Genomic DNA, 24,097 nt, shown 5'->3' with positions numbered 1-24,097 from the left:
AGAAAACGTGAGGAAAAATTTATAGAACACTGTTAGATAAGATAAGATAAGATTTGTTTTAGATAGTCCTTTCTTATCTTGCATTTAACTGCATTAAAAAAAAAAGTTTATTCTGTCCAGTAGTTGGAAAAATCACAGACTGAAACATATTTATGACAAACAAATGACAAAACTGACAGCTTATTAAAGCTTTCCGGATTGCTGTACATCCACACACATTAAGATGTATTGTCAGAGATCACAATCTACAGGCCTGCGTAATATGACTTGGTAGTATATTCAATGCATCAATATTCTCATGTTCAAAAAATACAATTTATCTAGTAATACTGCTGCAGTATTCATGGTTAAGATCCCGTAAAAGCAACTGATGTGTCTGAGTCCCTGCTTCACTGATGTCACTGACTCCAAACTGCCTTCCAGAACTGGGAGACCCAGGAAACAAGCTGAAGATGAGATGAAATGAGAGGATTTATTGCCACGGTCAGGTCACAACTCATCCATCAGCCCTAGCTGTGTGTGGAACTTACCTTAGCTTGCTAAGAACTTGCTCTGCAGTTTAGCCTTAACAACATACACAAACTCACATATGCAGCCAGAAGGTGAGGACTGTCAGACCTCCCCCACCCACACAAACACCGCATGGTATTAATAAAGGCTTTTTCAGAGAGAAGATTTGAGCGATTTATAGCTGACTGCTGAACTGGAATGAACAGCATTGTATCTGTAAAAACACTCCCTCCCTTGCCTTCGTCCTGAGATCTAATCCATGCCCTTTTTCTTTGAGCTTGACACTGTTTGTTGTGACAATAGAGGGATTAGGGTGAGGATCAGAGGCTATCTCCCTCTTTCATGGCTAGCTGCATCTCGCCCACATCACACAGAGGCAGAGAAGTGAAAGAGTGCAGTTGTGGATCCGAGTGCTTTTCACTAACGAAAAAGGTCACTGTGATATCAGAAGAAAAAGCACTTGTGACATACTATGGGAACTCAGAACTCTCAGCTGTCCTGCCTTTCATTTGGCATTGTAGAAGGAATCAATATTGTTAATAGAGGTGGAACTGAAAACTACCAATAATTCACAGTTACACCCTAGAAAATTAGCAATAATCTCCGGACTGAAACGAAAACATTGGGTAAACTGATCTCTTATGAAGTTCTTTAAATGTTTTTTAATACCAATTGCGGACAGTTCTAATATTATGTTTTTCTATGTTGACTCAAATGTATTTATCAAATACAGTGTCATATTCTTGATGCAGATATGAGAAAAAATTGGAGCTGGTGCACCTTTGAGGAATGCAAGAATATATACAAGAATTATTGTGGTGTCCCATAAGGATATCAGAATACATTCTCCTTTCTTTACTCAGTTAAGCTACCTTTTGCTTAGCTAGGGCACATTAAGTATTCTATTTGATTGTAGAGAGGCTAACAGTAATTTGAAATACTTAACACAACAGCCCCATGTGCGAAAGGAAGCACTCAAATCTCTCAGCAAGGCACCCGGAGGAGAACAACAATACATGTCTGGACTTAACCTGTAATATGAAAAGGGCCTTTTGACTTGTTTTCATCAACATGACATGGTGGGTTTTGATTAGCTCCTCCAGTTATGTGCTCCGCAATTCACAGCTATCTGGTTTTATTGAACTATGATATTAATCTGTCGGTAACCATTCCCCACATTCCACATCTAGGCACGACAGCTTGCTGAAAACTCCAACTTGTTTACGTTCTTTGGACACAGGTTTTTCTTCGCTGACTTCTGACAGTAAAGAAGGTAGGTGGCTCCCATTACTAAACAGAAAGACTTTGATTTGTCATGGCACCAAGAGGAGAAAAAAAAACACTGCACACGCAAGCATGTGAAAACTGGTTCAGAATCTATAAACCTCCACAGCATATCAGCAGATTGATCTGTCTACACCCTGGGACTAAAATAGCAAAACAATAACTTCCTTTATATGTTTGTGCTCAGAGCAGGTGTGGCATAGATCAGATCAGGTGTCTAATTATTTGAAGCAACATAAACCTATGTGCATATTTTAACCTAACAACATTTTCAACAGATCCAACAAAACCACCTAACATATGTGGCCCCTCAAGGACTGGCCCTTGGATTAGGGCACAAGTGTGACACTGATTTCTACTGCCTTTGCAGTTACTGACAGTATATACATGCTGTACATACAAATTCAGCCATTTTCTAACTGCTTCTCCCAATTCTGGGTTGTAGGGCAGCCAGGGTTTATCCCAGTAAGCCATGGACACAAGGCAGAGTACACCCTGGACAGGATGGCAGTCCATTACAAGGCAGACACACAGACACTACACACACCAGGGCCAATTCTCCCAGGAGCCAATTAACCTACCAGTATGTTTTAGGACTGTGGAAGGAAACTGGAGCACCCAGAGGAGACCCACACAAACACGGGGAGAACATGCAAATTCCACCAAGATAGCACTATAGGAATTGAACCCAGGGCCCTAGTGCTGCCTGGAAGCAATGCTAACCACTGTGCTACTGTGCCACGCTTTAGGTACATATTTACATGCCAGATCTAAACAGATTTGGGTGAAACAGTTGGAAGGCATGAAGTTACATTTTGTAAACAGTGTAAAACAGTGGTTCGTGCCTAAAGCACTGCCCACTCTGATTGATACTCCTTTACTTCATTTTCCACTGGCAATGTTAAGCATATTAGACTTCAAAGAGGTCTATATGCTATCTGGCAGTAATCCACACAGACTGTGGATTGTTTTCACTTACCGTAACCATCCTGATCTCTGTGTTTTGGTCAGAAACCAAGGACGTTCATACATTGCCATGGTCTCTTCTACCATGAGTATGATTACCTGCTCAACTGTCCTCTTCTGTGTCACCAGCGACACGTTTGATTGTAGTCCTATAGAGACACACTGGTGTGCTCAATGTACAAACTCCACAAAACTCCAAACCAATATAATATTTTGAAAAATTGTCACTGGATAGAGTAGCGCATGGAAACTGTCATCTACAAGTTAATTTGTAATAAGAACCTCACCTTAAAAACAGTTTTTGATCTGTAAGTAAGATGTAGGACTATGAACTTGATTTGATTTATAAACTGCCTTTACGTTCAGAAGCGACATTGTGCCGTAGTGAATATGTTGGCAGTGCAGTAAAAGGATTAAAGAGCACAGGACCTTGTCAGCAACACCAACAGTCTCAGCCAAGAAATCAAACCATGTCAGCAGGTTAATAATCACAGTTCTGAATGACAGAAGACATTTAAAAGAGCTCATGAAAACCACTTTGTTGCTTTATGTGGTACAGAGAGCATGACAAGTCTATAATAAAAGGTTATTTCAATTGTAATGATTTCACTGTTATTCCACTTGATTTAATAACTGTTGGTAATTCTCAGTGCTCGTGAGGTGAAAAGCTCAACCATGCTTATTGTAGCTATTTACAGTAAATTGTGTTTTCAAGCTGTGTGGGTGCTGCATTTTGTATATAGTGTTTTCATGGTGTCTTCATTCCCTTTTTACAGGCTGGAATAGATTTACAAAACCATTTATGTCACCAAATAAAAGCTGGCACTTGTGACTCAAAGTTACCACAACCACAGCTATCTTCCTTCATCATGCAAAAGAACAGCCTTTGACACTAGCTTAGGTTCTGTTTCCTATCAAACCCATCAGGGCAATGAATCTGAGCTCCTTTTAAGAATGTAAGAACATAAGAAAAATAACAAACAAGAGGAGGCCCTAGGTAATAACATCGGCTTCAACAACATGAGTAGCTCACTCCATACTCCCACAACTCTTTGGGTAAAGAAGTACCATGTTCCAACCTTCAGGCCTCAAGCCATTAAATATTACATTCAGGCAGTTAAAAATAAAATGGATGAAGTTTAACAACTACAACAGTTTACTTATTAAAATATTATTACTTATTCTACTTAATAAAAATATTCTATTTTTGCCTTGGTTGATTATTAATAAAAGTGACATATTAAAGACAGGGTGCTATACCCTAGTCTCCTTCCACTTTCATTTACTGGTAATATGAATCCGATCACAATAGAACTGGAATAGGAAAGAAAGCTCTTACAGAAATGCAATCCTACCATAAGTGGCATCTTGCTTTCATTAAAACAGCTTCAAAAATCCTTTTTAGGTACAGCAGTCAGAGGAGGAGCCAAACACATTTTGTCTCCGCTAGCAGTATGCCAACATCAAACACAAACCTTTCAATTTCTAGTTTGTATACCCAAATCAAGGCCTCATAAGGGGATTGAGCACAGATACCACATGAAAAGCTGTTATACTGCAGGTTACAGTAAGTGACAGATGATGCTTGTGGTATGGGTACTAGTCAAGGAAGCACCGGGACACATCACTTTTCTAAATGTAGGGTTCGTTTTAGACTAAGAGGTTGGAGTCAATATTACAGGTGGGGTTAGGATAAGGTTGGGGCTGCAATACTCATGCACACGTACCTGAGTGTATGGTAGTGCTTCGAACCATGACCTTACAGCCCGAAATACACATGGTAAAACACCCAAACTAATCTGTTAGCACACAGCTACAGCGTGCGCACACATCCGGAGACCTTCACACATGGCACTGAGCAGCACTGGAGGCTTTCGGCAGGAACAGCTGCCCTCCGCATAACTGGCTGAAACTGGTCTGTGCCGAAGCCGCTGCCAGACCATCTTTGCAGCATCTGGAGACTGAGTCTACCCGGAGAGCGAGAAGACAGGGATATGTTATGACGTGGGCGGTCTGGGTGTTGAGAAAGCAGCTGGGACCCAGAACAGCTTACTGTCGCTGCTCAAGAATTCCAGGTTTATTACAGAGGATGTGGATATGGACTTTGGACAGGTTCCCTGCTATCCCAGTGCACCCAAGGCCCTAGTGATGGGCCCTGAGCAAAAAGACCATTGCTTTCAAAAAGACAAACTGCCTAAGAGGATTCATTTCAAAACCTCTTACTCCAAGGAAACAATTCTCTAACTACAAACACTAAATAACCCGAAAAATAAACACCAAAACAAATACCACAACCAGCTGAAATGAAAAACAACTGTCACTTCCAGTTTGTCTGCACTGTCTCCAGTTTAATTTGTGCAATTACAAACAAAAATTAAATTTGATAAGCAGATTGTGTTCCCAAGGCAAACAGTTTCGAAAATCATTTATGAGTGGACTGAAAAATAAAAACCAATACCACAGATAAACAGGTAAAAAAAAAAAGGCACTGTGGGTGAAATGCTCTGGGAGAGCAGCACTCTGTAGCTTTGCTGTGTTTTTTTTTAGCAAAATATTCTGTCTTCACACTGCTTTGCTCCTCAAGTGTCCATTTGGAATAAAGCAGCACTTTTGGGCAAGTTCATTACATATTGCAAATACAAACAGTGCATATGTGCGCTTCAATTCTGCTAAGGAAACAGCAGCTCCCCTTTAAGCCTTGATAAGCACACAAAGAACAGAAACCTAAACATTGTGCTCTGCGTCTTGGCAGATCCCTGATGATCGAACACTGTTGGGCAACATAACATTTAGAGAGATATTCATATTAAAACATACACAAGACTATACATATACTGCACAAAAACAGCTAGGTTTAACTGAGTAATATTGATCCATCTATGTTAATCTTAAAAAGGGTTGCTGATTTAATTGGACCACATTAAATACTGGACCACAGTGTTAAATACTTTTAAATACTGACTTTGCTTAGTCCTAAATTTTCATGCATGTTGAGGTGTTGTGATATACTGTTTAAAAGCTGTAGATATAAAAAATACAGAAAGAATAAAGGAGTTTCTTTTACAGCACGGACTGTATCAAGTTATTCTTGACAGTTCTGGTTAATAACAGTAACTCTGATTTAAAAAAAATTGCAATGTTCCTCTTACAAAAGCACAACTACCTGTCTAGAATTATAACATATAGTAACAATATTGATAGAGAACAGAGGGGACAATTGCAAGTTTTCAATGCACAAATGAATGTACAGTGAACTCAGGACTCATCTAATCATCTTTCCGAATACTAAACTCCGCATCATAGTATCATATGATCTTGCTGGAACAACCACTCCCCATTGAGCCTATTTTTGAGCCGAAACTTTAGCTAACTATGCTAAGAATGATACCAGTTAGGTCAGTTAAAGCTTTTTATCACCGCTGTGACACAGTCACACAATGGAGGACGCCTGTGACTTTATTAACAAAATGATCCAAAAATGGCACTTATGTCACTCAACCGTTTCACGTAAACAAGAAGTGTGTGAATTGCAGTTTCCCTTCACAAATGCATCTCCTGTGCTTAACAGAAGTAATTTCAAGAATGCCCAACATATGAGAGATACAGTGTTTTGGACTTTTGGATGTTATCAGAATATGTTCCACAGAAGAAATATTATTATTGTCTAAGAAAATATACGATCACATCAAATAGTGAATTGATTCAAATGATCAAACATGTATTTGTTTCAAGCAGCAAGCTAAACAGCAAATTTATTTCAGTTTTGCACCATTAATGTGTAATACATACATACTGTACATACATTGGTTTGAACTACAGTATAATGTTGCCCAAAAAGAGATCGCTTTGTGTAATTTGTGCAATATATATACAGTATTTACATTTTTAACTGAAACTTTGGGTGACGGCAGACTATTTGGGCTCCAATTCCAAGTGCAACACAATTACAGGGACGTTGTTTTGGAAAGCTATTAGTTCAAATTAAGACAGCTTTTTGCTGCTTCTTGATCTTGATTGTACCGGGACAAAAAAAATAATTTTCTTTCGTGTCCAGAACTGAAAAATTCAACTCACAAGGCCTTGCAGAGAAGGAACAAGCTTTCAGAAGGTAGGTCTTAATGTTTTCATAAGAGACCAATCAACCCTTTCCTCATTTTCTGTTCCATAACCCTTCACTTCAGGGAGCCTGAGAAACCTCCCCTGCCCTTGTAGTTTCAGTTAATTAGAGTGAAGCACGGATTTAAAAAAAAATAGCACAAAGAAATTAGAAATAATCTATATGAAAGGCCTGAGGGATAACAATGTCAATGAAAAAAAGATAAGCAGAAAGGCAACAAATGAAGCTCATTCAGCTAGAGTTTCTGTTTCACAACAGGTTCCTTTATGATAATCATCTGTCTATCCTGCTTCATAGAAGATCTCAGGTTATAAAAAGTAAATATTAATTAATGCCACATAATTGTTTGACTTGACACATTTGCTGCAGGCTTTTATGAGTATGCCCTCAAGAAAGGAACACTTTGTTTTATTTATTTCAAAACTGGTTCTATGCTGTGCATAGCCTGGAGCAAGACAACTGATTCGACTAGTCCGGATTGCTGCTTTAACCTGTGCACTCCTCTTTAAAAAAGCACTATTGTTTTCTCGTTCCCAAACTAGTTTCAAAAGGAATGTCTTTAAAGCAACACAAACTGCCACCCCACCTCGAGCTTCCTTCATCTCGTGCTGTCAACCTGAAAGATGTTTCCATGTTTGTTTGACCTAATGCCAATCTCCTGCCTCAAAATGTTTTTGGTTTGCGTTTTACATGAAAACACAACTAATTACAGAGTCAGCTTTCCCACAACATTTCATCTGCCTCCTGTGCATGAGTGTCTCTGTCAGGCCCTGCCAGATACCAACCTGTATGAGACAAATACTGCTGTGTTTGTGACTGATCTGCGTTGTGCTTGGTGTTGTGTTGCCTCAAGATAAAGAAAGCTATTGTTTTGTCCCTGATCACTTAAAAATGTTTTCTAAACGTCTGGGGGGAAAATTCCTCTAAATGTTACTGAACCAAATGTACAATTAGTTAAGGAATAAGTGCTGGCAAAAACAAAGGAATGAAAGCAGTTCCATATCAACACAGAACTGTGGCTGGAGATGAAGCAGTAGTTTCTTGGAGGAACACAGGATTTTGCTATTTTCTGGTAAAAGGCTCAGAGCACCTGCTCTTTTACGTCATCTCTTGAAGATGGCCCCTCGTACACCCTCTTCAGCCAACAGGGGGTGTCTGTAGGAGCTGCCAAAGCTGGAGTAAAAGGGAAAAGAGCTTAACTGGGCTTTCAAGCTTGGTCTCTGAGGACATGAAAAACATACAGAGTGAGCATTCCTGCCACTTATAGGCTTAGCTGGATATTTCCCTGGAATGAAACATCGTTTTTTACTTAGTTTTGGTTTTGTTTTATTTAGTCCAAGTATATCTTCTTCTGGGAAACACTGCTTGGGTGAATAAGTTCCCAAGAGCCATTCTCTTTGGGTAACAACAAAACCAAAAAGAAGCCAAAACTATCTTGTTTTTCCATTTCAGCTCTTGTTGCCCTTTATTAATTGCAGAAAGGTAATGCTGTGACATATCATACTTACTGTACAAATTCTACACATAATCTTTAAATTTGCTTGTTTCCAGGACATAATTTATTAGTAGCACATTGTTTGGAAACGCCCAAGCGTTGCAGTGTATCTTTAGTCCCAGAATGGCTAACAAAACCAGATCCTATCAGCACTGACAGGCCAAAAACAAAGACAACTTTCTTTCTGACACCTTCTTGCCTTACCAATTATTAGTTCATTGCATTGTAATGTCACAGATTGCACCTGCGGCAAAATCACATGGTAGTCCCTCATCAACAACCTTTTGCAAAAAGCACTTCCTCTAAAAAGGTGCCATAGATAAAAAAAAGAAAATATTAAAAACCTAAACTAAAAATTGTGAATATAGACCCATTATAGTTTGATACATTCATATAGTCATTTATATATTCACAACTTACAGATTTCTAACTATAATGTATTTTATAGTCACATTCAGTATGCTGACATGTGTACCCTTAGCACAGAGCTGTGTGTGCAACTGTGCTGTAACTGCTGTTCCCTTTGGGACAGAAATCCAGCAACTATTAGTGAGCTAGAGTGCTACATTCTGCAACTGATGATACATAATGTACTACAACTGTGACAACAAACAAAATTTAAATATCAGTAACGATGCATGAAAGCATGTCTTTAAAATGCCTTTACTAAAATTGAATTTTGCATTCATTTAAAAAGAAATACTTGCTTTGGGGCTAGAAATATTTCAGAAAAAGATCATGTCACATTTGTGTTTGCTTTTAAAAAGCAATTGAGCCCACAATTGCCTCTTTTGGTTCATCGGCAAGAGCAATCAGAAGAACTACTGTTCAACAGAATATGGCCCCTCAAGCCAGTAACTAGCGTAACATCTACCAGTTTAGTTCATTACATTCATAACATTACATTTACATTTGCTGTACAGAAAACTGTATTACACTAATAAAATCATTCAGTAAAGGCAAGGCATACACCTTTTAAAATGTATGTATAGAATAATCTTTGAAGTTGGAAAAGTATAGCAGCTTGATAGATATAAATTGTTAAGTTTACAGTATACACAGGAATAACACCTGACACCTGAATAACACCTGAATTGACACCTGAAGAAGGCTCCACGGCCGAAACGTTGTGTTCTCTTTCTTCTTTTTTTCAGCATGGAATAAACCTATTACTTGTTCCTACACAGGAATAATGGCCAGCAACACTGTATCCTTTAAATACACACCTCTATTTTTTAAGTATGTACTTTTTACGATGCAAAAATTGTGCGTGGAGCAGAATATGGTGTTTGAGTGTGTGAGTATGAGGGACAGTGGCATTAACCCTAGAATCTCACAATTCTAATATTAATATTACTAATTGAGAAAAGCCTGTGGGCAACATTGCAGCACTGCCTCACAATGCTGGGCCCTGGGTTCAAGTCCTGGGGTGCTATCTGCATGGAGTTTGTATGTTCTCCCCGTGTTCGTGTGGGTTTCCTCCAAGTGCTCAGGTTTCCTCCCACACTACAAAGACATACAGGCTTCTGGGAAAGCTGGCTCAGGTGTGTGCCCTGCAGTGGACTGCTCCTGTCCAGGGTGTACCCTCCCTTGGGCCCTCTGCTCACTTCCAGCTCCGCCACAACCCTCAAATGGATGAAGTGATTAGAAAATAAAAGGATGGAGATAAGCTTGTGATTAAGTTTGCTACATATAATCGCACCATGATGTTCCAACATCCTGCCTTCTCTGCCTTTTTATTAACCTGTAGTTTTTTGTTCAAGCCTCACATGTGCTTCTTGTCTCCAGTTCCCTGTCGCTTGTCTCAGCTGTTAGGACTCCATTCGGTGGGTAGCCTGTATCGAAGGAAGGTTTCCCTATGTGCATTTTCTATGTTGAAACATATTCATAGCACAAGGCTGTCTTTGCTGAAGGCTGAAAGAGAGCAGAGCTGACTCTGACTGAATGTGGCTGGTGTCACGACAGGGCCCGTCTCATGACATGAAAAGGATGTGTGTGTCAATTCCGCTGCAGTTCTCTGTGGGAATGCCTGCTTATGCTCCAGTCTGCGCATTCTGGAGCTCTTGCGCGTGTCTGAGCTCTGTTGTGTGGGGCTGCGCATCTGTGAGTAATCACTGTTGCAGTCTTTTGCCTTGATGGCTTGAGGGTGAGGCCTGGATTTTAATGGGTGAAATTAGGGAACTGCAGCACTGGGAACAAACAGCAGCAGCGAGAAAAAGTGAAAGCCCCCTTTCAAACCTGTGAATGGACATCTCAATCTCGCCACTCTTCCCAGACTTCCACTCCCAGCTGCCCTTTGCTGACCTTTTGTTCTGACCCCCTCGAATTAATTATGGGTCAGCCAAGGGGAAATAGGGAGCGTGGGGGGTGTCTAACAGCTCACCATGCAGAAGAGGATGAGGTCAGGGTATCAGTAGGGAATCCTGAGCTTTTTTGTGGCTAACCACTTTCTACCCATACAATGCAGTTCATTCAGAATGCACATTGTCTCCAGTTAAAGTGGTGTTCCTCCCTCCCCCCCCCAACAGGATGCTGAACAAGAGCATGAGCATGACACAAGGAATCAGTATACTGAGGACAAAAAAAGGTTTGCAACACGAAAGGCTGGGTGCAGCACCAAAACAAGCTGGAAGAAATAACTGTAGAATGAGGCCAGGGACGAACTGGCCAGACAGTTACGCTTGTAGAGTTGTTTGCTCTACTACCGCTTCAAATGAATTCCATCTACATCTCCAGAGCTAAGAGAAACTAAACTAGCAAAAAACCTAAAGGACATTCATGTTTGTTCTTCTCATGCTGTCTCATTAGGGTTGCACCTAAAAACATTTTATTAGAATAATTTAACTGTCACCTGATGTCCTACAGACTCTTGCTCCTTACACTCATCATGTTTAGTTCATCATATTTAAAGGCAATGAGCATCTGAGGCAGTGCTCACTGAAAAATATAGATATATTTACAAGCTTCAGAAATTCATATTCATCATGCTTAAATAAATTTACATGCTTGAAATGTAACATTCATCAAAAACATTTCAGGCAAATGGCCATCACCCATGTGATAATGAATTGTTCTCTCCCAGTCCAGGCCAATGCCTGAAATGAAAAGAATGTCACAGTTACTGTAGCATCTGTGTAGCTGTGCTTGCTGGTTATGTGTTCGTTATGATCTTCTGTCAATGACTGTACACACCCTTGTGACTTTGTTTCCTGGATGATCTGATTCTCCAGTAGATGACCCTTTGAGAAGGTTCCAGAAAACCTTTTACGAGCTAAATGAACGAACCAAATAAATTCTAAAATCTTAAGGAAGGAAGCAAAACAAGGAGACGAATGGCTGCAACACTTTGCTAAAATGCCAAGTATAGTGTGGAATTTTCATTTGCTGAACACTTCTTGACAAACGGTTTTAAAAACTCTTTTAGAGCTAAGTTTCATTAACAAAGCAGAGATACACAGACTCTAATATATGATATGTCAAGCAAGAAACTAAACAACAATACAAGTAAGCATTTGTGCTAGTTTGGATTCTCCACAATATGACCTTTTAGCTCCATTTCAAGGTAATTTACCCTGGACAGTCCTCTGTAACTGTGTATTGTTCCATTAAAATGCTGTCTCTGGCAAAACCACTTATTTCCTCTGACTAATCGAACTCCACTGCCCCAACAAGTCAAGTTTCAATAATGCAATTTCAGAGCTAGGAACAACAACAACAAAAAATAATTAGTATCACAGCTGTGTTGTTACTCACTAAGTCAGAAAAAATTCAAGCACATTCAAGTCAGCTCTTCAGCTCCTGCTTGAGGTTATTTGCGTGAGAAAAGAAATAGTAAGCAAAACCCTACAGAATGTCCAAAAGGCTTTAAATTACACAATTTCAAGTCAGAATCTAACATACTAGTTCCATAAATCATGCAACTGTGCACAATGAGTCATCTAACAGGAGTATAGGACTTGCATCTGTAAGAACAAAATGGAAGACAGGAAAGTAACAGCTCCTTATACAGATTTCCTTTGTATAATAAATTAAGAGGAAGAGGCTTTTTTCTATATTTATTTTTAACGAGGCACTTAGGCACTGGTGCCACCAAAGATATGAAATTGACTCTGAATTAAGATACTTAAAAGAATCTGCAGACCTAGCTAAACTGTTCCAGTGAGGTTTTACTGTTAGAAGCAGCTCCAACAAATTTCAAAGTGTACTCAGCAGCATCTTGTATGGTCACAAGAGACTGAATCAAATCTTCTGACCCAGCTGCTATTCTTAAATCCCAAAACCAATACTGTGCATGATAGCAACGCTCCATTGGGAAGATTTCGAGAAAGCTCTTGTCAAGCTGAAAGATAAGATTTGTAAGAATGAATGAGCATCCATTCAATTGCACAAGAATTATACATAAGGCTTACATCTTTCTTTTCCCAAAAAACATTCCAGGTGTGAATCCAAAATCATAACCATGGAAATGGCAAAGCAACAGAGGTTAGGATTCTGGATTCAGGAGGTTATGAGTGCAAATCCCGCGTGGGACAGTGTTGTTCTGTTGTACCCCTTGAGCAAGGCATTTGACCCACAATTGTTCCAGTAACATTACCATAATTGAGTGCAAAGGTAAATTGTTTTGGATGAAAGCATCAGCAAAATACTGTAATAGGAAAAAGAGAAAATGAAATAGATCACACCCTTCTCAAACGCTTCTGGAGACAATTGTTACTGTAAATCTAAAACCCTCTAGGGCAACTTTGTAGTGGAAACTACAGAAAAAAGGTGTTGCAACCAAATCTCACACTTCTGAAATTGTACAGCGGGGGAATTACGCAGCAATGTGTTGGCTTACAAGTTCTGATTCAGCAATTCAGCATTTTGTCACTATTTGTTACGATATGTTGAGTGTCCACTGGTGTAATTTATTACTTACAAAACAGTATGAAACAAATCACACCTCCATAAAAGTCTTCCTTCGTGGAAAGATGAGAAAATATATATTTACAAGTGAAATGGCAAAGCAGTAACCTTGATCATCTTGGCACAGTGGTTAGCATCATTGCCTAGTTTAACTGGCTTCTGGAAAAACTGGCCCTGGTGTGAGAGTGTGTGTACAGTATCCATGTCTGTGTGTGGCATGTGATGGACTGGCGTCCTATCCAGGGTGTATCCTGACTTGTGCCCATTTCTTGCCAAGATAGGCTCTGGCTTCCCCATGACTCTGAATTGGAAGACGCGATTAGGAAATGGATGGATATCAAACATTCATGCTTTAACATCATGGCATAATCATGTGTCATTAAGTTTCAATCCATTCACGAAACAAAAGAAAAATGAAAGAAAAAAAATTGTAGAAAAAGGCTTCTTAAAAAATTACCAAATTCTAGATATATTAGAATTGGAATATTAGATTTTCTGCATGCCTTCTATAGCCTAGTTTCTACAGGTGTTTGCAAGCTCAGGTACTTCAGAGGTTCACTCAGTCTGGATTGACCATTTTTAATTTTTACCATTTTAAATTTTAAATGGCTCGGTCCGCATTTACCATTTTAAATTCTCCCCCATAAATGTGCAGTCAGACAAGCAAATGCTCTTTATCTAATTCATTTTGAAGTTCAATTTTTCCACTTGGGAAAATGAGACAATGTGCTCAGAAAGCCCACTATGTAAAACTATGCAACTGTTCTTTATTGGCAAAAAAGCAAACCTCTGCAAAACAACACATCAAGAATTCTGATCTAAGAAAGATGTCAAGTGGAGAGGAAAGTAATTAAAACTAGAGATATGAAGTCAAATGTAATTGAAAAATGATGGAAGACACGTTTTTCTGTACTTTGAAAGCAAATATGTTGAGCTGTGGGTTCATCCTCAGCAGAAATGTGTTAAATTGTGTTTATTTTGGGATTTTGGAACTTTTTCCTCTGTTATTTGAGGGATATTATGCAATACCACTGACATTTGCTGAGATTAAAAAAACATATTACTCAAAATGTTAAATTTAATCACAAGAGGTTTAGTGTAAGAGCCAAACATAAAAGCAACAGCTGAAACCATTCAGTTTCTAACAACCAGGGAAAGAACCAACAATCACATGACCTCAATAAGGCAGCCATATTGACTTGAAGGCCAGGTGGACACTTCAAAGAAAACAATGTTAACATTTTTCTAAAAGTGCAATGTCACATACCTTGGATACAGATCATCTGCTAGTAGTTACACTGGATTCGTTCTCCTTCTATAGTGGACTAAAAAAAGGCAAAAGGCACATCTGCTTAAAATGTTTTTAACTTAAGCGCTTGATTGGGGAATTTAGTGATTTATACCATGTAATTAAATGGATTAAATCTTTATTGCATGGGGGGGGGTGAATTCATTTTGGCACTATATGGATCTTAATGTGGCCATCTGGAAATTCTCAGATATCTGATTCCTTTAATTTGTCCAATCTCAGCGTTTGACCGCTACAGAGCATTTGTTGCCAAATGATAGCTTTATGTTTCCACACATCTCTGTGGTGTAAAATGGATCAGTGCGAGAACACTTTCCCACACTGTCAATCTGCTCCCATCTGAATATGTGGGGAAATCCACCATGATGCCAACAATATGATCTTCCAACTGTTGAAAGAGATTTCTCGACTACTTTCTCGACTACTACTAAAGCCCACCTTTCCAACGTAATTCAGGTACAGCTATGACAGGTGCTTGTGCATTAAAAATACGAGATGTATCTGCTAAGCGATCCATCAAACGTGCTAAAAAATACTACTACAGCTATTATGATGAAAGCTACTAATAATAATAAGATGATGATATTAAATAAAAGGTATCGGCAAAAGCTACTGGAAAAAGTCATTTTATATTCTGCATCCCATTTTGCAGGCTATACTGAAAATGGATCCAGACATAAGATGAAAAAAATGCTGGCTTCCAATGGGCTAGACCAGGAAAGGCCATCACTCAGAGCTGAACCTTATAGCCCAGGCATCACCTGTGTGAGTCAGGGCTATGCCATAGTCCTACAACAATTGAGATTCTCAAGCAACAACGGACACCTGATCAAGCAGTACCAGAATTGGCTGGGATGAAGCCAGCAGAGATGATATACTCCTAGAGAGACTGAGATTCCTAAGCGACAATGGACAGTTGGTTGAGTTGAGTTGAACAGGACTGAGTCAGCAGATATGTCACGTGCATACAGAGATTGAGATTCCTAAGCAGCACCAGAGTTGGGTGGGATTGAGTCAGCAGATATGTCACAGGCATAGAGCAGAGGTCTCCTTGGACTTCCATGTCAGTCCTGAGTCTTGTCGTGCAAGAGTGCACTTGCAGCACTGTCTGCAGCACTGACTCCTCCAGCTGTAAAGCACTGTGGAAGCAGCCCTATGGCCATCGGAGAGATCTCTGGGTACAGCTGCAGGGATTGTGCAATTGTGCAAGTGAGGAATTCCTAAATGGCAGGACATGAGAAATGATGATTCCAAAATGAATAAAAAATCCAGCAGACTGAACAAGGTCATCGCAAACAATAAGAAATGCTTGCACTTTGGTCAAATATGAGGTAACAATGCCAGCCACAATGACTATTCAGATTTTACTAAAATCTGTTTTTCTTATGTAGGGAATAGATAAACAATTTTATTTTTGGGTGGGCTGCAAAAGCTCTGAATATTGCAGATGTACAGCACTTTATGTTAGCCCAGCAGTGCAGCAAGCATGAAACCAAACAGGCAGTTCTTGTTACACCGATGATCTGGTATAACAGACTGCAATGCAATGGGCTGAGAGTAATAAGGCAGTCGATCTATAAAAGTCTTATCCTCCTTAAAGTACAACTATCTTCAGGCTCCTGTATATTGCACTGAACGTGGCTCCTTTTGAAAGGTCTTAAACAAACAATTGAAAAACATAATTCCTGTGTCATTCTTATGAGGTATAAACAGAAAATAAAATAAAACGAGACTTTGATTGTAACTTAGCAGTCAGCACAATTAATAGCATTTGGTGATATATATTAAAGCATTAATGATGTGCCTTTATATGTTCTGCCCACAGGGACAACTCTGTGAAGTATAACAGTTTGTCCTTTCTGTTTAAGGAGTATCGTGGCCCCATTCCTCTCACACTTGGTTTCCTAAAATAGCCACAGTCACAGTAATAGGATGCATCTGTGTAGTTTATCTCAAAGCCAGCCTGATGTCTGTAGGGGGCTGTCTGACCCCAGGGGTGAGGCAGTTTATGTGTTTATCTTTGCTCCTTAAAGAAAATAAAACATTTTTTTTCCAGCTGCAGAGTGTCAGATTGATGGTATCAGATGCACTCATTTATCTCTCAGGGTGAAATCATTAGAAGCTGACATGGCTTTAGCCTGCTATGGTTTGCAAGGCGCTTGCATGGGGAAAAAAAATAATATTTTGATTTGGAGTGTACACTACAACTTTGGCAGAAAGGACTTATAAACAGTACAGGCATATTTGCTTAAAAAATAAATCCAACTTCACACATAAGTCTGGTTCTCAGGTGCGAAGTTTGATTTCAGTCTGCGACTGAAGAGAAGGGTTTATCAAGGCCTCGGGGGACTAAGACACACTAAAATGCTCATGGAGACTCCAGTTGTTGTTTTTCCTAGTCCTTGGCTTTAATTTATCCATCTGTAAACAGAGGCACAACGAAAAAAGAAAGACTCCCCGTTTTTAGACTTCTGGGAATTTTTTGTCGTGCCCCCCAAACAAAACAGCAATCAGAATAATAAAAGCCCAGAGTGATAAAGCACCGCTTGAACTCTCTGAAACTCTCAGGGGAGTGAAATGTGTGAAATGCTTAGTGTTTTTTCTTCTGTGTGTACCCCTAGGAAACTGCCCTCCAAGATATTAATCAAGTAAATGAGCAAGTAAGCTTTCAAGGGAAGACTTGAAATGTGTAACTTGCAGCCTAAGAGTTTGCTCTCCATGTTCATTTCAGCAGGAGTCAGTACGTGGTAAGAGAAATATTAGCCTTGGATGATTTCCTGGGAAAATCATAGCTGTGAGTCCTGCATCCACACTGCCGAAAATGTCTGGAGTTTGCATTAAAAGTGTTTTAAAAGGCCATGAAACACCTGTCTGAACCACCAAAGACCAAGGGGACATACTGTAGTCTGTTTTGAAGTAACAGTAAAGTCTGGGGCTTTTAACATAAATCTGATTTGTAACTGATAAGGACTAAGCCATTTCTTTCTGAGTCATAGAGTTCAAACCTTAAAAAATAAGAAAGTTAAGGAGTTGCACAGATTTATGTTAAAGCAGCCCTTGACACATTGGTGAGAGAATGCCAAACACAAAACAGAGCACCCAAAAGTATACCCAAGCAAGCATCACACCAGGCCTCAAGAAAAGTTGATACACTTGATTTTTTCAAGAGAAGAATTTGGAGATTGTTAGTCTCTGGTGTTGCTCAGGATAGGGTATCGGTAATGGGACTGATATTGCTTAGTATCTATGTGTTACCATAATGATGGCATCAACTTTCATTCCTCTGCCCACAATCCCCAAATTTATCAGTGCCATCTGCACAATTCCAGACAAAGATTCAGCTGCACTTTCTTTAACACTCTGCCTGGGTGATATCAAGAATTGGAGGCACCAACATTTTCTGCAGCTAAATCTAGATTAAGAATGAGGTAGTGCTGATTGGGTCTTTATATCACCTCCAACAAAGTGAAAACTTTACATTGCCTTTTGATCAAAATGAAGTCCCGCCGCCAGATAATAAAGAATCTTGACATTATTTTTGAAGGGCGTATTTGCAGTGTTACCAAGTTGTACTTCTCTCGCCAGAGTAACATTGTTCCCATCTGCTCTTTCCTTTTCCAGACAGATACAGACTGCTGTAATGCTCTTCCAAAAATGCCTTGAATACAGTACGTTGCAACAATTTTGGAGTTTAGCGGACTGACTTTTAACGAAAATCCTACACTGGTGTTTGTCTCTCTGCATTGACTTTCAGGGAATTTCAGCAAAAAAGCTCTAGTTCACTAAATCTAGGGAACAGCTGTGACCTTTTGAAGGGCAGAAGTTTTGGGAATGGACTAGGAACAGCAAAATTCTAATTAAAAACACAACAGGGTTTGGAACCCCCAACATAAGCAGGCCAGAGAGCTTTCATCTAGGTCTTAGAATGTACTTATTTTGCTTTCTCCTTGAGCAAAGACGCGACCAGAAAACAGCTGAGTCCAATTTATGTTATTTTCCCTTTTTTCCTTCCCAGTTTGATTTTCAGTAATGTGTTTCACGGGGTGATTGTTTTGCGCGAGGGGGGGGGGGGGGGGCAGGCAGTATGTTCCAACAAGGCTTGCCATTGAAACCAAAGCATCAACTCTAAATGAAAGTTAGGGGTGGGCAGTTACGGTCTCGACACTGATGCTAACAATATCGAAATCCCATGGCATTATCCTGTGAGGAAATTAAAGTGGAAGCAAGAAACAGATAGACAGAAAAAAAATCGGGAGATTCCATTCTTCTTTCAGACTGAGCAGATAAAGGCTTGTACTTTGGAGAATTACTTAAGAAACGGGAAAAAAGAAGGCTAAGCAAATTACTCAGCTAGGATGCAAAAGAAGAAGAAAATTCATACAAACAACATGCTTTGAGCAAGGGCATGATATATTTGATTTATTCCATGCTGAAAAGAGAAGAAAGGAAACACAACGTTTCAGGTGTGGAGCCTTCTTCAGGTGTGAGGTTGCTCATACCTGAAGAAGGCTCCACAGCCAAAACGTTGCGCTTCCCTTCTTCTCTTTCCAGCATGGAATGAACCTTTTACCTGTTCCTTTGCAGCCTACACATGCTGATGCAGCTACCTACTTGATATATTTGATTACTGATACTGGACCTTATAATGCCTAACTGTGTCTCATTGGCCTTTCTAAGTCTGCTTCTCGCCAAAAAACAAATCTGTACCCATCTTCAGCTCAGGCTACCTTCATGTGAAGAATTCAGGGTACACTCACCCTGGGCTGAGCACTCCTTCGCTGGGGGAAACAGGACAAGAGGGAGGGATCTATTGTATTAATCCCAGCCCTTTCTGGGTAGCCTTTGTAAAGAACAACAACCCTGTTTCCAATAATAAAGCCTGAGTGCTTGCCTCGCCATCCGCTCAGCGCGTTCACCACCCTCTTTCCTCAGGTCCCCCAGTGAGCACGTGGCCGCTAGCCCAGGCTTTTGACGTGTGTAGGCCAGGGTCTGGCACAGCTTCTTTTTGTTTGCACCCCTCTTCGGCAGGGTCTCAAAGGAGCTCAGGCGAAAGGGTTTCCTCTCCCCTGGAGGCCTTGAACGGGACTTTCTTCTTCACCCTCTCCTTCCCCTCCTCTTTAGTCTCTGCTTGTGTGGCTCCTTGGCAACAGCCTGCTAATACTGTACTTCCCAGTCATCCTGTGACACAACACCGACAGTCCACTTCGGGCTTTTCTTCCTTACACAGCAAGTCCTCCTGGCATTCCAAAAAATAGGCTTTTTTTTGGTCAAATCTTCTCTTTCTTTAAGCAACTGGGACATTTCTAAGTCTTGAGGTACAAACTTAAAAATGCAATGAAACACCAGCATCTTCTGAAGATCTTATGATGATGCCAACTGTTTTCCTAAAAAGTTGCATTCCAGTCTTTAAAAAAAAAAACACTTCACTCTTTAACATAGTATTCTGGTTTCTGCTTTCTAACAACATCTATAATCTAATGGTCAGGTTTTAATCACAGAAACAGCCTAAGAGTATAAATGTATACATGCAATAATTTTGTATTCATATTAAATGTCTCTTCTGCTTTATTTATTTTATGGAAAATGCCCATGAAGACTGCAAAATAAAGACACCAGACAACAGGATAGATTTTGAGCCATGGGATATGTGCAGAGAAGAGATTTGACTGACCTTTTCAAGAGGCGAAGAGCAATACAGAACAGAAATATGACCCAGCAGAATACATCAGAAAACTGCATACTGAATCTGAGCCTGTGTCGGCTTCATGTTAACATCAGCAATTCACAGAGCTGCTAAACACTGAGGCAACACACAGATCACTGTCAATGTACCTGTACCTTATCACAAAAATACTTTAGGTGGAAGAGAAACATTTCATTTTTAGATGCAAAGCTTCCCAAATTCTAACACCAAATTGGCCAACATCAGCTTTCTCCAGATACTTGTTGAAAAACAGTTGTGTATTTCAAAATGGTGGTCCTGGCCAACAGGCCCTTCATCCATCCCAATGTGTGACAGCGGCACAGAGGACTACGGTTCATACTGATAACGCAAGGCATGCTAGCACTGTGGAGAAAACTCAACAGCTCCATTGTGTTTTGGGGCTGCCCACTATCATGCATAATAAATCAGTGGATTTCTCCGGTGGAATGAGCAGCGTCTTTTGCAGGACAGGTCTCCTTCAGGACCCCCTGACTCTATTGTTGACTAAGTGTGTTCTTCACCTTGCTGTTTCCTAGATGTATCACTTGGCAGTCTTCAACGCTTATCAAACAAAGCCCGACTCTTTGGCAGAATTTACCTACTTCTTCTTACCTTTGGGGCTGCCATTAAAAATACTACCACTATTAATGAACTGTAACCATAGATGAGCTACCAAAAAAACATTTGCACTCGGCAAAAAGGGCTACAGTCCCAGAATAAAGATTGGTTAAAAAAAGCACAAGCTGACAAAAAAAAGAAGGCCTACCATCCCATTTTTTCACATCTCCCCCACTTCCCAATAAACTTGGTGTTTGGAATTCATTAAAAGCCATATCCCCTCTCCAAACACGGAGCCTTTGGATTTACATTTCTATTAAAAGCAGAACAAGAGGCCGCTGTGTGGAGTAGCTGGAATGAAAGTATGTGAATGGCGGAGCTGGCATCTGGCAGCCTGTGAACAGAGAAGTAGCAAAGGGACTTTACGCTCAGTAACTGGGGATCGCAACCTTCGGCCCCAGGATCCCCCAAGCAGAGTTTCTCTAGCCAATTTCAGAAAGCTGATGGAAACAGCTCTCCGGCCAGGGCACAACCTGCCTGCTTCCCTCTTTTCACTTGGCCAGCCTCCCACATACAACACAGAAACACATTGGTGCCACCTGATGCACAGCAATCAGATTTGCCAATCTTGCAATTCTTATTGACATAACAACCCATAACATGCTTTTCTGGTCAGCAATGGTCAGGGTTCTGGATGCCTAAACAGAAGGTAGTGGAATAGGGTACACTGCAGTTGTACCCCTAACAAATGTACTTCGTCTCAATTGCTCCAGTAAAATAGCCAGCTGCATAGATCAGTGGAAATGTAAGGCGCTGTGGTTAAAAGTGCCAACCAGACAAATTAGTAATAATACTTTCGCGAATGTCTTTTTCTATGTTCAGATGCCACTGAAAAAAAAACAATCTTGCTTTCACGCTGCCTATCAGAGAGTGTGTCGGGGCTGGGGAGGTGATTTCAGTATGAAATCGAGGTCATAGTGCATGTCTCCTCCAAACTGCTCTGCGAGTATTTATACTGGTGAGTTCACAACACTGTTAACTTCTACAGTGTAAGGAATACATCTTCCTAGTTTTCATCACAGTTTGTGGAATTTCTTGTCATTTATAGATACGAGGACAGCATTAAAAATGGACCCTTTTAATGTCAGTCCATAAATTTACAGTTAGCAACCCTGACATTAATGTACGCATTACTCTCAGTTACCACTCTTTTCAGTTTCTACTAGAGATTTGTTGGTTAATGTTATTTTGAAGACAGCCTGTCCCATTAACCTCGCCTCAACAGAAGGCCCCAATGAAAAGAAAGGAATTTCACACCTAAAAACTAAATGAAGAAAAGTACAACAGGCAAAAACACACTTCTAAATGAACAGAACAGATCTGTTAGACAGATGATGCCAAAGACGGAAAAGCAGCTGCAGGATAGGTTAAAAGAACTTGCAACTCTGCAGATTTGGAGTTTCCTCAAAATGCTTATTGCTACAATGCACTAAATATGCAAAAATGTGACTCAATAAAGAGGCTAACTTTTAATGAAAATTAAACAGAAATATACAACATCGGTACTTGAAGGCATTCAGATTAGCAGTCATTCATCCAACCATTTTCTAACTGCTTTGTTCAATTCAGGGTCGCAGGGGAGCTGGAGTCTATCCCAGCAAGCATCGGGGCGCAAGACAGGATACATCCTGGACGGGACTAGATTAGCAGTGAAATCTGCAGGACTCCAGCCTTCAATAACTGGGGTTGCCTAACCTTGATCTACCCTGATACTTTGGACAAATATTCAAGCTGACTCTTTTCTATGTACTGTTAATCATTTAGAATCATTCTAAGGGCTCATCAGAATCAAGAGCTAATGAACACCATTTACTAACTGTGAAAATTAGTCATACTATACCATAGAACAGTTGAGAATGAGTGTGGCTGCTGGATTGTAGCTGTGAGCGTGAAAACACACAATTGTGTATTTCAACAACTAGGTCAGGATAACACAAACAGAAATTGGATCCGAATTTCTACCCAAAAGGTTTACCAACAAGATGAGACCATCTCTCCATAAAGAAGTAGTGGTATCAGCTCCGGCAACGAGGCTACAGTGTTAACTGTAGCCTTTTTTTATTTCATTCATCATCTGTAACTCTGTTGTCGAATTGCTTGGGTCTGCATTTTACCTGTCTTACTTATTGAGCAATTTCAAGACTTTACCTAGCCGTATCTATTCATCATATGGTCTGAAAAGTAATATTATTGATACAGTGCTTACAGATTAGAGTATTTGCCGACGTAGTTTGGTACAATGAAAGCCTTGGAAAGTGAGCGTCCAGTGCTTGTCCTGTATTATAGTAAAGTAAAATACATGTATAGGGAAGAGAGATGAAAGAGGATAGTACCTGTAATTCTCTGTTAGACACAATTATTTATATATATATATTTGTTTTAATGTAGCTAAAGATGGCTAGGGAAAAATAACAAAAAACACAAAACAAAAACAAAGCAAAAAACCCCACAAAACAATGTGATGTTTGAGGGTGCTCTGAAAGGGATTTTTTCTAAAAAGGTCCCCGCTGACCTGAAATAGCTTAACAGGCATGTGAGATGGTGATGTGAAAGTCTGAGGTGACACAACTTCCTTAATCACACACAGCTTCACAGCACTCAGACCAGAAATGTCTCCTCAGTGTACAATGAGCACCTCCTCCACAGTAAGAACAAATACCTGTGGCTTTGAGAACACAATTTCTGAGAGTAAAAAAATTCCCATCACTGTCTGAAATAAGCTCATTAGGGGCTTAAAACTGTTAACTCATCCTACATATGAATGTAATACATAGAATATAGTTATATGTTATGTCATTCGCCAAACCGCTTTATACCATATGGTGTCGTGGGAAGCTGGAGCCTACCCGGCAAGCAACAAGCGCAAGACAGGATAAACCCTGGACGGGATGCCAGTCCATCACAGGGCAAGTGCAAGCCACTCATACTTTGGGAGAATATGGAGGCCACGGTAAAGGCCGAGGGGGGAAATTTGGCCCAGACACTGGAATAACTCCCTACTCTTATCGAGAAAATGCACAGGGATCCTTAATGACCACTGAGAGTCAGGACCTCGGTTTAATGTCTCATCTGAAAGACGGCGCCCACTACAGTATAGTGTCCCCGCTTACTCATTAGTAAAGTTTTACATTTCCCTGTTACACACTGAAAGAAACTATTGACTATTACACAAGATAAAAAACAGAATTG

The 24,097-nt window shown here is 40.0% G+C and overlaps 1 protein-coding gene across 2 annotated transcripts in view; it reads right to left on the bottom strand.

The window, feature by feature from the left end:
- The window catches only part of rad51b (RAD51 paralog B), a 184,410-nt gene that overhangs the window by 31,131 nt on the left and 129,182 nt on the right, over positions 1–24,097 (bottom strand). The window lies entirely within an intron of this gene.

The sequence above is a fragment of the Atractosteus spatula genome, chromosome 9 (genome assembly GCF_055471065.1).
Source record: "Atractosteus spatula isolate fAtrSpa1 chromosome 9, fAtrSpa1.hap1, whole genome shotgun sequence".
Classification (NCBI taxonomy): domain Eukaryota; kingdom Metazoa; phylum Chordata; class Actinopteri; order Semionotiformes; family Lepisosteidae; genus Atractosteus; species Atractosteus spatula.
Note: the sequence above shows the minus strand (reverse complement) of the source record. Positions and strands in the feature narration are given on the sequence as shown.